The following is a 14020-nucleotide window of genomic DNA, read 5'->3' on the forward strand; positions in this document are numbered from 1 at the left end:
ATGAAAATATGGATGATGGAATAGCCAAGGGGTTCTTCTCCACACATGTTACACTTGCATACAATATTGATTCTCAGTTGGTCTTTCGATAAGTTGTGAAACTCAATGCTCCAAGTTAATTAGGTCCGCTTAAATTAACTTTCAGATTTCCCTAAATTCGTTGGATTGAATGGAATACGCATTACAACCAAATTATTCTTAATCAAAGTCCCTAACTATGGAATACGCATGATAGAGACATTCAACAAAGATCATTAAGTTCAATGAAAATTATAAGTGACACACCCCGACCGAAGTCAAGGCATGCTGGCCGTCACGTGAGCGTGACGTAGCCATGTGCGCTGTGCGGAAGCGATATTTTATAAGAAAAGTACGACTAATTAAAACCAAATACGATAGGTTCTAAAGAAAGTTTAAGTGTGATTACACAACCAGAGCACAAAGTCTAAGTGCAGTCAAACATAAGATGTACATATTTAACAACACTCGACGATGATCCTACATGAGTGGTGGTTTGTCAGAACTTTCAGCTGGACACCTCGAGACTCACCGATATACGCTACCTAGAACCTGGAGGGGCGCAAAACAAAGTTGAGTGGGTCAGCAAAACGAACGTATTCAAAACCTTCTTTTCTCTTTTGAATATACTAACCCCTCGCCGTAAAACAAGTATAGTTTTCCAGAAGTAAAGTATATAATCATATACGTAATATATATCAAATCATGCTGAACAATATGAATGTATGTCATGCCAAATATCATAACTGAATGCTCAACGTTCCTATGTGAATCTGAGGGAATAACATATAATCAATTCAACGCTCGACTATAAACATAATTCATACTCTATCATCATAATCAACTCAGCCCTTGGCTGCATATATAGCTCATAATCATCTCATCTCATCATGTATATATATGTATAACCTGCACACAATCAATACCACCTCACGTGGTCTGCAATTCATCATCGTATATATCATAGTATGCTCTAGTGCTACAATCACGTGAAGCTGTGCGATAAATCGCGGGTCACCTACAAGTCGAACCCACATAAGTGGTCTATACGACAGGCTGTGCACCTAACTTGGATCCAAGGCGAGCATGCGGTGCGGGAGGTGAACATACACATGAAGGCTGTGCCTCTATCTCTAGGCGGGAGCACTAATACACGTGTGCAAGTAAATGAGCTTTCAATCACATCTCTATCATATCATTCTTCATATCTCAATCATATCTCATGATCGTTATCAGCATAATATCTCAATCGTATCTCAATTATATCTCACTCATATCACAAACATATCTCGATCATCTCACAATCGCATCTCAATTATATCTCAATCATATTTCAATCATATCACAATCGTATAATTCATCATATTTCAATCATAACTCAATCATATTCCAATCATATCTCAATCATATTTCATTTGTATTTCCATAGTATTTCAATCGTATTCCAAACGTATTTCATACGTATATCAAATGTATTTCATACGTATATCAAATGTATTTCGTACGTATATCAAATGTATTTCAAAGGTATTTCATACGTATATCAAATGTATTTCAAAGGTATTTCATACGTATATCAAATGTATTTCAAAGGTATTTCGTACATATATCAAATGTATTTCAAAGGTATTTCGTACATATATCAAATGTATATACTCACGTATTTCAAATGTATATTATACGTATTTTATAGGTATATCAATCATATGTACTCACATGTAACTTACCTGGGCCTTCTCAGCACCATGCAACAATATACACAATTATAGTAATGCACATTCTAAAATATGATGCATACATGATAAGTTACTTAAATCGTATTTCTTTTAAAATACGTTTTCTGGGAAATACGTCAAGTATACGTATATATATACTGAAAAATAACTGCCCACTCACTGATAAGTAGCCGGTTCGTAACCTCCTCGCCTAGATTGGTTACGTTCTTCGTCTGTATAATTTTCACCTATAAAAGAATAATTATAAAATCATCATTTAAACGCACACACAAACATTCGTCAATAACTTTCTCATACGTTGCTCAAATTGGGTGTGTGAATATACCACGATGATCTACACGACGTCACGAACACGTGACAATTTTCAGAACTCAATTTGGAGCTCTCACGCGCCCCCACGCGCCCTGTTCACGCGCTGCCCACGCGCGCGTCTTCTTCCTCGCGTCGCCGAACTGGTTTCGCCGGAGGTGGGTGTTTTGCCGGAATTTCTGGGTAAACTTCAAAGTGTCATAACTTCTTCATTTCTTAACCATTTTCAACGTACTTTATATCAAAATGAAGGTATTGACGAGACGAACACATCCATACCTGCCTTGACCCCTAACTCGGAGTGTATTCACCAGAAAAAGCCCCGAAAGCTCTGGCCAAACTTTGAACTTGTCGTTCTCCGTGTTCTTTCGTCCAAACACTTCCAACGAACTACTCCAAGCCTCCTTAGGACCTCAAGAAGCTTCGTATAAGCTTGAAAAGTCCTAAAAATCAACCAATAAAAAGTTGATGAATAGTACCTAAACCGGAGTTCGTATGAAATACGCATGAAATTTATGCCAAGAATTCGTTTAACGCGATTGTTTATAAGCAACCTCCACTACTTGTGAATATAAGTTCATAACGATTAGGTGAAACTCACTTATATTCTAGCGTCATATTCATGCATGAAAATTAAGCTTGCAATCTCAATGAACATACATAAATAAGTTATCAATCAAACAGTTAAACGAATTGAATCCACAACTTATGAAATTCCAACCAAAAGTAATCAATTCATATTGCAAATATAAACATAGTTTCGAATCACCCCCTAGCTAAAGGGGGTTTAGTTCCTCATAACCTTGAAATCAAAGAAACAACTAAACATTCCAACAACTCAAACTTGAATTGTATGAACGTTTAGGCACTCTTCTCTTCCATTACAAAACAAAGAAAATTGAATTCAAACATTGAAATCAAAGAAACACCTAAACATTCCAACAACTCAAACTTGAATTGTATGAACGTTTAGGCACTCTTCTCTTCCTCGTTGTTGTGGCACAAGGTCTAAGGTGAGCTTTGGGGATTATGTGAAGTGTTTTGGAGGGATGGGAAGTGGTTGGATAGTGGCTGCAATGGAGGAGAAAAACTGCACAGAAATGGAAGGGGATTTGCGGCACAAGGGTTGTGTTTGTGTTGTGAATGAGATGAGATCCATTGTGGCTAGGTTGCATGCTTATTTATAGGTAAATGAGAGGGAACATGACAGCTTGGAATAGGTGGAAATGTGGCTGCAAGTTTGGTGAATGATTATGAGTGAATGCATGTGAATGTGGCTAGGTTGGAAAGCTGGAATTTCTGGAATTGTAATGTACCCCACGGCATTGATTGTGTTTGAGTGTTGTGGCTGCAATGTTTGTTGGTTAAAGATGCATGTGGATGTATTATACAATGGGAAAGTATGTGATTGACAATTAGGGTGAATGGTGGCTGCAATGATGAAGTGTGATGGCTGAAAATGCAAGGGAAGTGCACGGCACAAGGTTTTTAGGATGCATGTGTGTGTGAATGGTGGTGAAAATGCATGTGATGAAGAATGAATAAAGAAATGCATGTAGGGTTAGCTAGGTTGGCTTTCTTTGGGTGCATGTGTTTGACTCAATTATATTGTTGGGAAGGCATGTGGATTAGGTGGAATGTAGGTGGGTTATAATGATGAATGCATGTGGAATTGCAAGGAGGAAAGGTGCAGAAAATGGGAAGAAATGCACGGCAATGTGTTTTGTAAAAGGGAAGATGGTGTGTGAATGCATGTGAAGATGCTAATAAATAATGCATGTAGGGTTAGGAAATAAAATCATAACTTAAAGGGGAATGATTAAAGGGTGTTGAAAGGTTTTGCATGGCTTTGAAATGATTGTGGATTGGGCTAGAGTTTAAGTATATGAAATGGACCCAAATTGCTCCCCCTTGCATGGCAAGGAATGGTGTTTGTGTTAAGCCCAAGGCAAGGTGAATGAAATTGGGTTAGGGCCATTGTTTTGTGTCCTCAAGTGCTTACAAGGCCTTCAATTTCATCCAACACTTGGGCTCCAAGCATAAGCTATCCATCCTTAGCCCAATAATGCTCCAAAACACTCCATAATGCACCCTTTCGTCAAACACGTCTTATTATCCTGAAAACACACAAAAGAAGCATAAAGGACTAAAATAACTAAAGAAACATAACGTAAATGTACGAGAACAAGCCATTTAAGTCGCATGAATATGCTCCTATCAAATATATGAGTTATCAAGGAATCAGCAAGCACTTGTGCCGATTCCTTCAAGACTTTGTTGCAAGCTTAAAACTTGTAACGAAGTTCGATTCAAGATCAAGTTGCCAAGACCCTTGAATCAACAAAATTATGCATCAACACTACCTTTGCCGCATGTCATACACAAACCTAGAGGTGAAGACTATCCACGCATTGTTTCAAGCTCAAAATTTGAAGCAATCATTCATCCAAGATCAAGTCATCGCGACCCTTGAATCAACAATCTACACATCTACATCAAATTTGAAGAATGAATTAGAGGAAAATTGTAAACAGAGATTGTAACCTACAAATTCAAATCAATACAAATCTACTTTGTACACGTGTTCTTGTTTCATTCGATACATAATTTTTGTCTTTACAAATTTGGCTCACCCAATGGGACCTCTCCACCTCTCATCTTTGTCTTCAAATCCACAAGAAACACACATGGCATCAAGAAAAGATCAAGTTGTTCTCGCAACCAACATGAAGAACAAGAAAAACTTTGCTGCAAGTGGTGGCACTTTAGGTGTCATAACCCGAAGCAAGGCAAAAACTCTCTTTGTCGTGCCTTCCACCCTTACATCAACTCTGCCGAAGGAGTAAGAGCACCCGAGGCATGAGCCCATGATCACCCTGGCCTCGTTAAGAGGGCCAAAGGAAGAAAGCCCGAGGAGGTACTTCGAGTCGTTGACTTCAAATGCCGACTCAAGCAGCAACTTGTATCCTGTAGCCATGCAAGTTATGACTACTGGTGTGACGTCCATCGAGGAGTAGTTGGCCCAAATGAAAGAAGCAATTGCAAAGTTGACATTGACCGTAGAGGAAAAGGACTTGTGGATTGCTACACTCGTCAATCATCTGCAGGTGCAGCACGACAAGAGAGCTGACCTAAAGGGTGATCCACCCAAGGAGGAAACTCACGAGAAAGATGAGCCTTTGGTGGAGAAAGTTGAGGAGAAGCTAGAGATGGACCGAGTTGTGACGCTCATGGGATCTTTCTCTATTCAACAACTACATGAGATGATCACAAACACCATCAAAGCCTAGTACGAAGGGAGCTCACATAACTGCGCATAATACTCAAAGCCATACTCCAAGAAGATTGACGTCTTAAGGATGCCAAGGGGTTATCAGTCGCTAAAATTCATGCAATTCAATAGAAAGGGCAATCCTAAACAACATATTGCCCATTTCATTGAAACCTGTAACAATGCTGGGACAAAGGGATGCCTTTGACTCGTACATATTGGTAGAAACTTGATCCTAGTATATCGCTAGGTGATGATTCTGCACAATGGGGGTTTCAACTGGTTTACAAGTCAACATTCCAGTTTCAGAGAGAAGATCAAGAACATACTTTCGCTGAGACAAATAAATACCATCACGAGAACAAGCAACTTCAATGCCAAAGAAGTATTTCAAGCCTCTTAGATCCTTTATCTCAAATTCTGATGAAAGATACCCCTGCAACCTTTTTATCTCTTTTGTGTCATCACCAGTAACTACCATACCATCTACATAGATAATTAATAAAGTAACTTTATCTCTCATGCGTTTTATGAACAGGGTGTGGTCTGTATTTCCCTGTCTATAGCCGTACTTTTTCATTGCTTCAGTGAACCTTCCAAACCATGCTCTGGGTGATTTTTTGAGTCCGTAGAGAGCCTTTTGGAGTCTACATACTTTCCCTGCTTCATTCGGTGTTTCATATCCTGGTGGAAGATTCATGTATTGATGTGAAAATTAACTTGACATACAAATTAAACCCTATTTGTGACAATTGTAGTATATTGCAAGTAGGGATCGTTCTAGACTGGGAATTAACTAGGGATGGTAATCAACACAAATAAACTTAAAAACACTAATTTAGACTCTATAGACTTAAAACTAACTCAAAACACTTAAAACAACAACAAACACTCAAAAAGACTCAATTCTAGACCTAACAAGTGATTTTGATGAAAATAAAACTTAATTTGACTCAAAAGACTAAAAGAAAACAGATTTTGACTCAAATAACAAGACTAAATGAAAGGGGGATTGTTTTTGACGAATTTAAAACTTAAAATAGAAACTTTGCATAAACACTTTGTAAAAACGAATTTGGGTGAATTAAATGGGTGAAAGGCTAGTTAGAGGGTCCTTCTCCACACATGACATATGCATATAAACCAATTTCCAGTTATTATTCCTTTAGACTATGAATGACAACGCCCCAAGTTAGTTGCATCGCACAACTAACCATCAGATTTTCCTTATTTCATTGAATTAGATGGAATACGCATCACAACCAAATTATCTTTCTCAAGTTCCCTATATGAAACGCATGATAGGGATACATATCAAAAGTCATTAAGTTTTATGAAAATCATAAGCATTGACAAGGCATTCATCACTATGAAACGCATGAGACTCATACCAAGGATTTACTTAACACAATCATGACTAGTGACTTCCACTACTTATGAATATAAGTGAATAACTATTACGTGAAACTCCCTTATACTCTAGCATCAAATTCATGCATGCAACTTAAGTGTCGACCCTCAACCAACATAGATAAACAAGTTTTGATATTTTAGATAAGAAAATCACATTCAAGACTCAAGAAACAATAACTGGATGTAATCAATTCATATAAAACATATAATCATGGCTTCGAATTCACCTCTAACTAAAAAGAAATTAGTTTCACATGTTCATCATAATTGAAAACCAAATTAATATAAACATTGAACTAAAACTAAGGATAAAATACACCTAGAAACATTCCACACTCCAATGGTAGATTTCGAACCCTCCTTGGATGGCAGATTGCACAAGTCTTCTTCTCCTTCCTTCCTTGCTTGCGGCACTAGGGTGATGTGGTGTGAATTTTGGTGTTGTATGGCTGAATGTATGAATGAATGAATGAGTGAATGGATGATTTGAATGGTGTGGCATAAGCTTGTATTTATAGGGCTTAAACCCTAGGGAAATCAGATTAGGGTGTGGTAGAAATTAGGTGCGAAAAGGTTTAACAATCCTAGGGGAAAAGGACTAGGTTTCCACGGCAAGGACCAAGGAAGAATGGGAAAAGGATTGTAGATTCTAGAGCTTCTAAAAGAGGGAGAGGCGCCACTTTTGTAGGGATTATAGAAACAATGTGTTTTGTGGCAGAAATAGGACTTCTAGAAGGGATAAATGGCAGATTTCTAGAAGAACTTTGACTAAGGGGTGCGGCACCTTTTTAGGAGAGGGATTACAACTCCTAAACCTTCAAGGAATGGTATATATGCGGCACATAAAGGATTAGGCTTCCAGAATCTGAATTAGGTGTTTAAATGTATAACTAATCCCTTCTAAATAGCTAGAATTTAGGCACAAACTGATTTGGATAAGATAAGATAGGATAATTTTTTATTTAGGAAAAGATAAGGTTGGTTAGGATAGGATAAGATAAGGTTGGATAATGTTCCTTATCTCTTGCTCTTTCCTTATCTTCTTTGTATTTGAACTTCCTTCTCTAGATTTGTAGCATTTCCTAGCCTCTCTTGACTTCAATTTCGTCCATCCACTTTGCTCCATAGTTAAGCTATCCAATCCATGCCCAAAACTGCTCCAAATGGCTCCAAAATGCACTTTCTTGCTCCTTTTTCCATTAGGACCTAAAAACATACGAAAATAGCTTAAAAGACTATAATAAGTAGTAATTAACTAACTCAATGCAAGGAAACAACATAACTAAGTAGCATAAATATGCTCCTATCATGTATACTTCTTCTTCTAGATCTCCATGTAAGAAAGCATTCTTCACATCAAACTGTTTCAAAGGCCAGTACAGGTTAGTTGCTAAAGATAAAAGGACTCAAATAGTATTCTTTTTTGCAACCGGAGCAAACGTTTCTTGATAGTTAACTCCAAATGTTTGTGTGTACCCTTTGGCTACCAATCTTGCCTTGTATTTGTCAATGGACCCATCCGCCTTGTGCTTTATGGTGAACATCCATTTACATCCCACTGGTCTCTTCCCTTGTGGTAGTGACACTACATTCCACGTTCCGCTTCTTTGTAAGGCTTCCATTTCTACTCCCATGGCTTTTACCCAACGGGGGTCTTGCAAGGCCTCTTCCACTTTTGTTGGAATTTTAATCCCAGCCATTTGATTCACCATGGCTTGGTACTTGGGTGATAGTCGATGAGTGGACACATACTGTGCAATTACATATCTCACTTTTCCTTCTGGAGAAAACCTGTCAAGTGGTTTCCCACATTTTGCCTAGGAGGTAAAATATAGGAATTTTCAACAATATCTAGAGTATGAGAACGTACCTCTTGGATATCCGCGGGGACATGAGTGTGTACTAGTGGAGGAGAATGAGGGTTATTTTTTATTTGCACAGTCTTAGTATCACTCGCGGACCCATTACCTTCTACTGAATTTATAAATGGTGTAGGTCCATTATTCAACGCTACATGAGCTATCTCTCGAGCAAGAGTTTCACGGTTAAGATCCACTGGGCTTTGGCTTGTTGTGTCGTTGGCCACTACCAAGCTATGAACTGCTATATCGTGGCCTACTATTGGGCTTTGACTTAATATGTCGCGACCATCTAGTAAGGCACGATTAGGTGGGTTGTTCATAACACCTAAGTTTCAATCTCGGTCTTGCTTGTACTACTAGGACCATGCCAACTGTCTCGTTCATGTGGAACATCAAACCAACTGTAGTCTTCGTATCTACTATTTAACTCCCCCTAAAGAGTATAGTGGGTTGGATCAGAGATGAAAAACATCTCAGTTTTGAAAAATGTGACATCTATGGTGACATAGAAATGCTTAGTAGGTGGATGGTAACATCAATATCCCTTTTGTTGGCTATTAAATCCCAAAAATACACAACAAACAACACATGGATCCAATTTACTCCGTTGATTCTTGTGAAGATGCACATAAGCCACACATCCAAATATGCGAGGCGATAATTGAAGAGAAGATAGTAGAGTGACATAATCCGTCAAGATTTCCATGGGAGTTCGGAAGTTGTGAACTTGAGAGGGCCTTCGATTAAGAAGATAAACGGAATACGTAACTGTATCCACCCAATAGGCATGAGGAGCACGAGCCCCAATTAGAAGTTTCCAAGATATGTCTGTTCTTATGTTCTGCCACACCATTTTGTTGAGGAGTTTGAGGACAAGTAATCTCTTGAAGTATGCTGTGCTCTGCAAAAAAATTTGATAGTTCAGAATTAAGATATTTTCCACCATTATCGGATCACAAGACTTTGATAGGAAGAGAAAATTGATTTCCAATCATTTGATAAAACTGTTGGAAATTTTGCCTAACGTAACTCTTCTGTTTCATAGTATAGAGCCAAGTCATTCTGGTGCAATCATCTACAAAGGTAACAAACCACCGAATACCGTGGTGCGTCGCAATTGGTGAGAGACCCCATACATCGGAGTGAATTAACTCAAAGGGCACTGATCTTTTATTGAGACTCAAGTGGTAAGAAGTACGATGACTTTTTGCAAGAATGCAATCCTGACACTGAAAATCAAAGTTTGAAACGCCATTAAATAAAGGCGAAAGTAATTTTCTTAAATAACCAAAAGATGTATGTCCTAGTCGACGATGCCATAACTAGATTCTCTAAACCTTGTTGTTGTGACCACTACTCACTTGGTTGACTCGGCCCAGTACCACATCATCCACATAATATAACCCTCTCCTCTTAGTACCACGCCCAATGATCGCCCGTGTTTGGATATCTTGTAGTAGGCAAAAAGTGGGAAACATGAGTAAAACACAATCTAATTGTTCCGTAACTTGACCAACATAAGGTAAATGATTCGATAGTGAAGGAACAAGAAGAGTGTTATGTAGAGATAGAGAGGAAGTAAGGGCGATGGAACCCGCTCCTGTAACTGGAGCAATTTCACCATTTGCTGTGATAACATTCTCCTTGGGTGGCACGGTTAAGTAGTGAAACAAGGATTCATCATATGTCATATGGTCTGTAGCCCTAGAGTCAATTATCCAGCCAGAATCTCGTTTAGCGGATGGTGTGAATGCAGTGCCAATTTTACTTGGATTGTCAAATTGGTCTTGAGAATTAATTAAATTTAGAAGGGAAAACTCTATGCATAAATTTTCTAACTTTGAATAAACTGGGTTGCTGTATGTGGATGGCCCAAATGAGACTACACCCTCATGTTTGTTCCTATCCGTACAAGATTGCTGCTTTGTTGAATATTGGGCTCTAGGCTCTGCCCAACCTGCTGGAGATCACTACCGCATTGCCTGCTGCAGAATTCATTCAAGGCAGACGCAGAATTCGAAGAGGGGATCATGACTTGGTTGTCTACCATGGAAGAAGACTTGTTGGTACTTGTACACATCTAGGATGCCAGCATCTCTTGTTTCAAGACGTTTGGCTTTGGGTTTTCTAGATTTGATGGTTGGTGGACTTGCCTTCGATCAATGGGATAAAGCTAAGAAAATTGTTCTCGTCAGTGGTGTCTCTTGCTTCGAGACATTGCTGGAAAAAAAAAAATTTCTTTTGGTGTTTCAGAGTTCTGCAAAGAAAAGGTTGTTTGGATTCGATTGGGAACCGGCACTAAAGAAGTTAACAACCTATTAGTTGAAATGGGAATTGGAATTGGAATAGGTGGCTCACCAATATATTGCAAAGAAGGCGCACAAGTACCGGCATTGTCAACAAAATCACTAAGGGTGCTTTCGGCCAAATTGGGTTTCTTGATGTGCTATCCATTCCAAGCCCAAAACTGCTCCAAAATGCTCCAAATTACCTTTTCTTGCCACTTTTTCCATTTGAACCTACAAACACACGAAAATAGTTTAAAACACTATAATAAATAGAAACTAACTCACTAAATACAAGGAAATAGGCTAACAAAGTCGCATAAATATGCTCCTATCAATAGTGCTATTCACACACCCTTTTTAATTTTTTGCCATTAATCTTCGTTAATTCATTCCATCCAAAGGCTGAAAAGTAGGTGTGTAAATAGAACTACATTAACAAATGATCTCCCTGAGCTGCAGCCCACCTTAGCATTGTGGATGGCTCCGCCTGTGTGTCCGAGATTCACTCTTCCACAGGTCATCTTCAAAGACTTTCTTGGGTGAACCTTAATGAATGCGAAAAGCTTCGTTATCTTCTAAGCGATTTCTGTAAGTCAAAATCTTTTGAAACTCTTCTTCTAAATGGATGTTTAGAATTCAGAGAAGTGCATGAGGATTTAAGGTAGATGATATCATTGAGAATACTTGCAACAGATTCTACAGTCATATGACAACTACCAAATAAAAGTGTTTAGGTTTGAATTGTATGTTTATTCTTCTCTCTAGGAGGTAAATATATAGTTGTACAATATCCTACATAACAGGAAATAAAAATCCCAATTATACAAGGAATAAATTATAGGATTAGATTCCTAAACTAAATGGTTGACTCACGCCAACAACATTTATATAGAATTACCCCACTCTAACTAACATCGAGGCCTTTCGTGATAAAACCCCACACCTGAGAATTGTGCAAGTGGTTAAGTAGGGGACAATATTGATGTTGTTGAAGTGGGCCCTTTGCCCGTCGACCTGAAAAATTCTATATGGTTTCAAAGCCAGGGGACGAGCCTGTACTGCCATGTGATTGGGTGGGTCCCCATTGGCCCTGTGCAATTGTCCACGTAGGCCAAAGATGCCATGTGTTTGGGTGGGTCCCCAATGAACCCCCGCAATTGGGTGAGTCCCAACATGGCTCCACGTGGTTGCGGATGTGTGGAATTTCACGTGTGATCAATAAATGAGGTCTCACGTGCGAGGGAGTGTTGGAACCTCCAATTGTCCCACATCAACCAGGAGGGAAGAAGTGAAAATATATAGAATTACCCCACTCTAACTAACATCGGGGCCTTCTGTGATAAAACCCCACTCCTGAGGATTGTGCAGGTGGTTAAGTGGGGATAGTATCGATGTTGTTAGAGTGGGCCCTTGGCCCGTCAACCTGAAAAATTCTAGACTACCACCGTCCATAGTAGGATTGAAGATTCTCACTCGTTTATCTCTAAGGTTTGGGTTTCATTTTCATATGCCCTATTTATTACATGGTTTAAACTCTTTAAGAGAATTAGATCTCTCAATGGGCCTATTAGCCGATGATGCAGTCCCTAAGTATTTTGGGAGTCTAATTTCTTTACAAGATTTGAATCTTGAAGGGAATAATTTTCATACGCTACCCAACCTCAGTGGTCTTTCAAAGCTTGAAACTCTGCGCTTAAGTGAATGCTTTAACCTTCATACCATCACTGATTTGCCAACAAATGTGAAATTTCTATATGCGATTAATTGCCCTGCATTGGACACAATGCCCAATATTTTAGAAATGTCAAATATGAGAGAACTGGTTGTAATTTGTTCACCCAAACTCACTGAGGTTCGAGGCTTGGATAAGTCATTAAACTCCATGACACAGATTGATATGCGAATCTACACCAATCTCACAGCTGATTTTAGGAATTACATCGTACAGGTTTTTCTCTCTCTCTCTTTCTCAAATTCTAAATGTCTTCCTATTGTGCGCATGCACATACAAATGCACATGTACATGTATATATATGACACTTGCATTGTATACATAGGGACGGACTTCTTGCGGATATGTTGGCATTTTCCTCCGTGGGAATTATGTTCCTGATTGGTTTGAGTTTGTCAACAATGGCAATAAAGTCAGTTTTGATAGTCCCCCAAGTGATGATTGTAATTTTGAAGGGATGATTGTGTTCTTCTTTCACTACTCAAACAATACATTTGATCATCGTTTTCATGCTCTGGTTACTGTTATAAATAATACCAAGCGTATTGAGTTGTAGACCAACATAGGCATAGCATGTAAGGCATTTGATATAATTTAGTAGGGACAATTAGCGAACGATAAGCTCAAATTGCAAGGCGGGGATAAAGTTGATATAAATTTTGAAATCCCTTTTGTAAGTGCGGATCGTGGTTATTCTATTATTACAGGATTTGACGAACTTATGATGAGAATAGGGGTTAATCTAGTATGGGACAAACCTATGAATAAAAATATGCATGATTTGGACAAAGCTAGTTATGTTTTTCGTCCACATCCAGCTAGGTTCTATAATAACCTACATCCCAGTAATCAAATGAGAATTACTACAGATGACAGAAATGGAAAAAGGCAAAATTTTTGAAGTGAAAACATCATCTGTCAAGAGAAAGTCACACCCAAATCAATTTTATGGTGAGGCACGATCAAGGCGGTGATGCATCGCCATCATCAGACTCATCCTCAGCATCACATATACTAGACTACAGATCACCAGCAGCTTCATCATCAGTAAGTCAATATTTCATACTTTCAGATTCTTTTGATTTTTGTAGCATGTAACTGTTTTTAATCTTGAAGATATATTGCATCCAGAATCATTTCAAACATTACAAAAACTGATTTAAGACATGCATCCGATGATTCAAGAAATACCACTCGAATTCGCAAAAATACTTGCCCTATAATGCACCCAACGTGCACGTTCTCATTTTACCAGTGTAACCAGACTTCATAGTCAACACTTAACATTACATAATCAAGTTACTTGTAATTTAAGAACACCAAACCTCCACTGTGAGATACACATGCATCTTTTTCTTCTTCCTTAGGGTTTTCGTCTGCAAAACCAGCTT

General features: G+C 38.6%; 1 long non-coding RNA gene across 1 annotated transcript; it reads right to left on the minus strand.

Moving 5' to 3' along the window:
- Positions 1–286: 286 nt before the first annotated feature.
- Positions 287–2135, minus strand: LOC103962398. Its single transcript, XR_669560.2, has 3 exons — positions 2080–2135; positions 1915–1981; positions 287–570 (listed from the first exon to the last, which is right to left on the minus strand). It is a non-coding gene; the product is annotated as an uncharacterized LOC103962398 (long non-coding RNA).
- Between the last annotated feature and the right edge of the window lie 11885 nt (positions 2136–14020).

The sequence above is a fragment of a genome, unplaced genomic scaffold, assembly GCF_019419815.1.
Source record: "Pyrus x bretschneideri cultivar Hongxiangsu unplaced genomic scaffold, Pyrus_bretschneideri_v1 Contig215, whole genome shotgun sequence".
Lineage (NCBI taxonomy): Eukaryota > Viridiplantae > Streptophyta > Magnoliopsida > Rosales > Rosaceae > Pyrus > Pyrus x bretschneideri.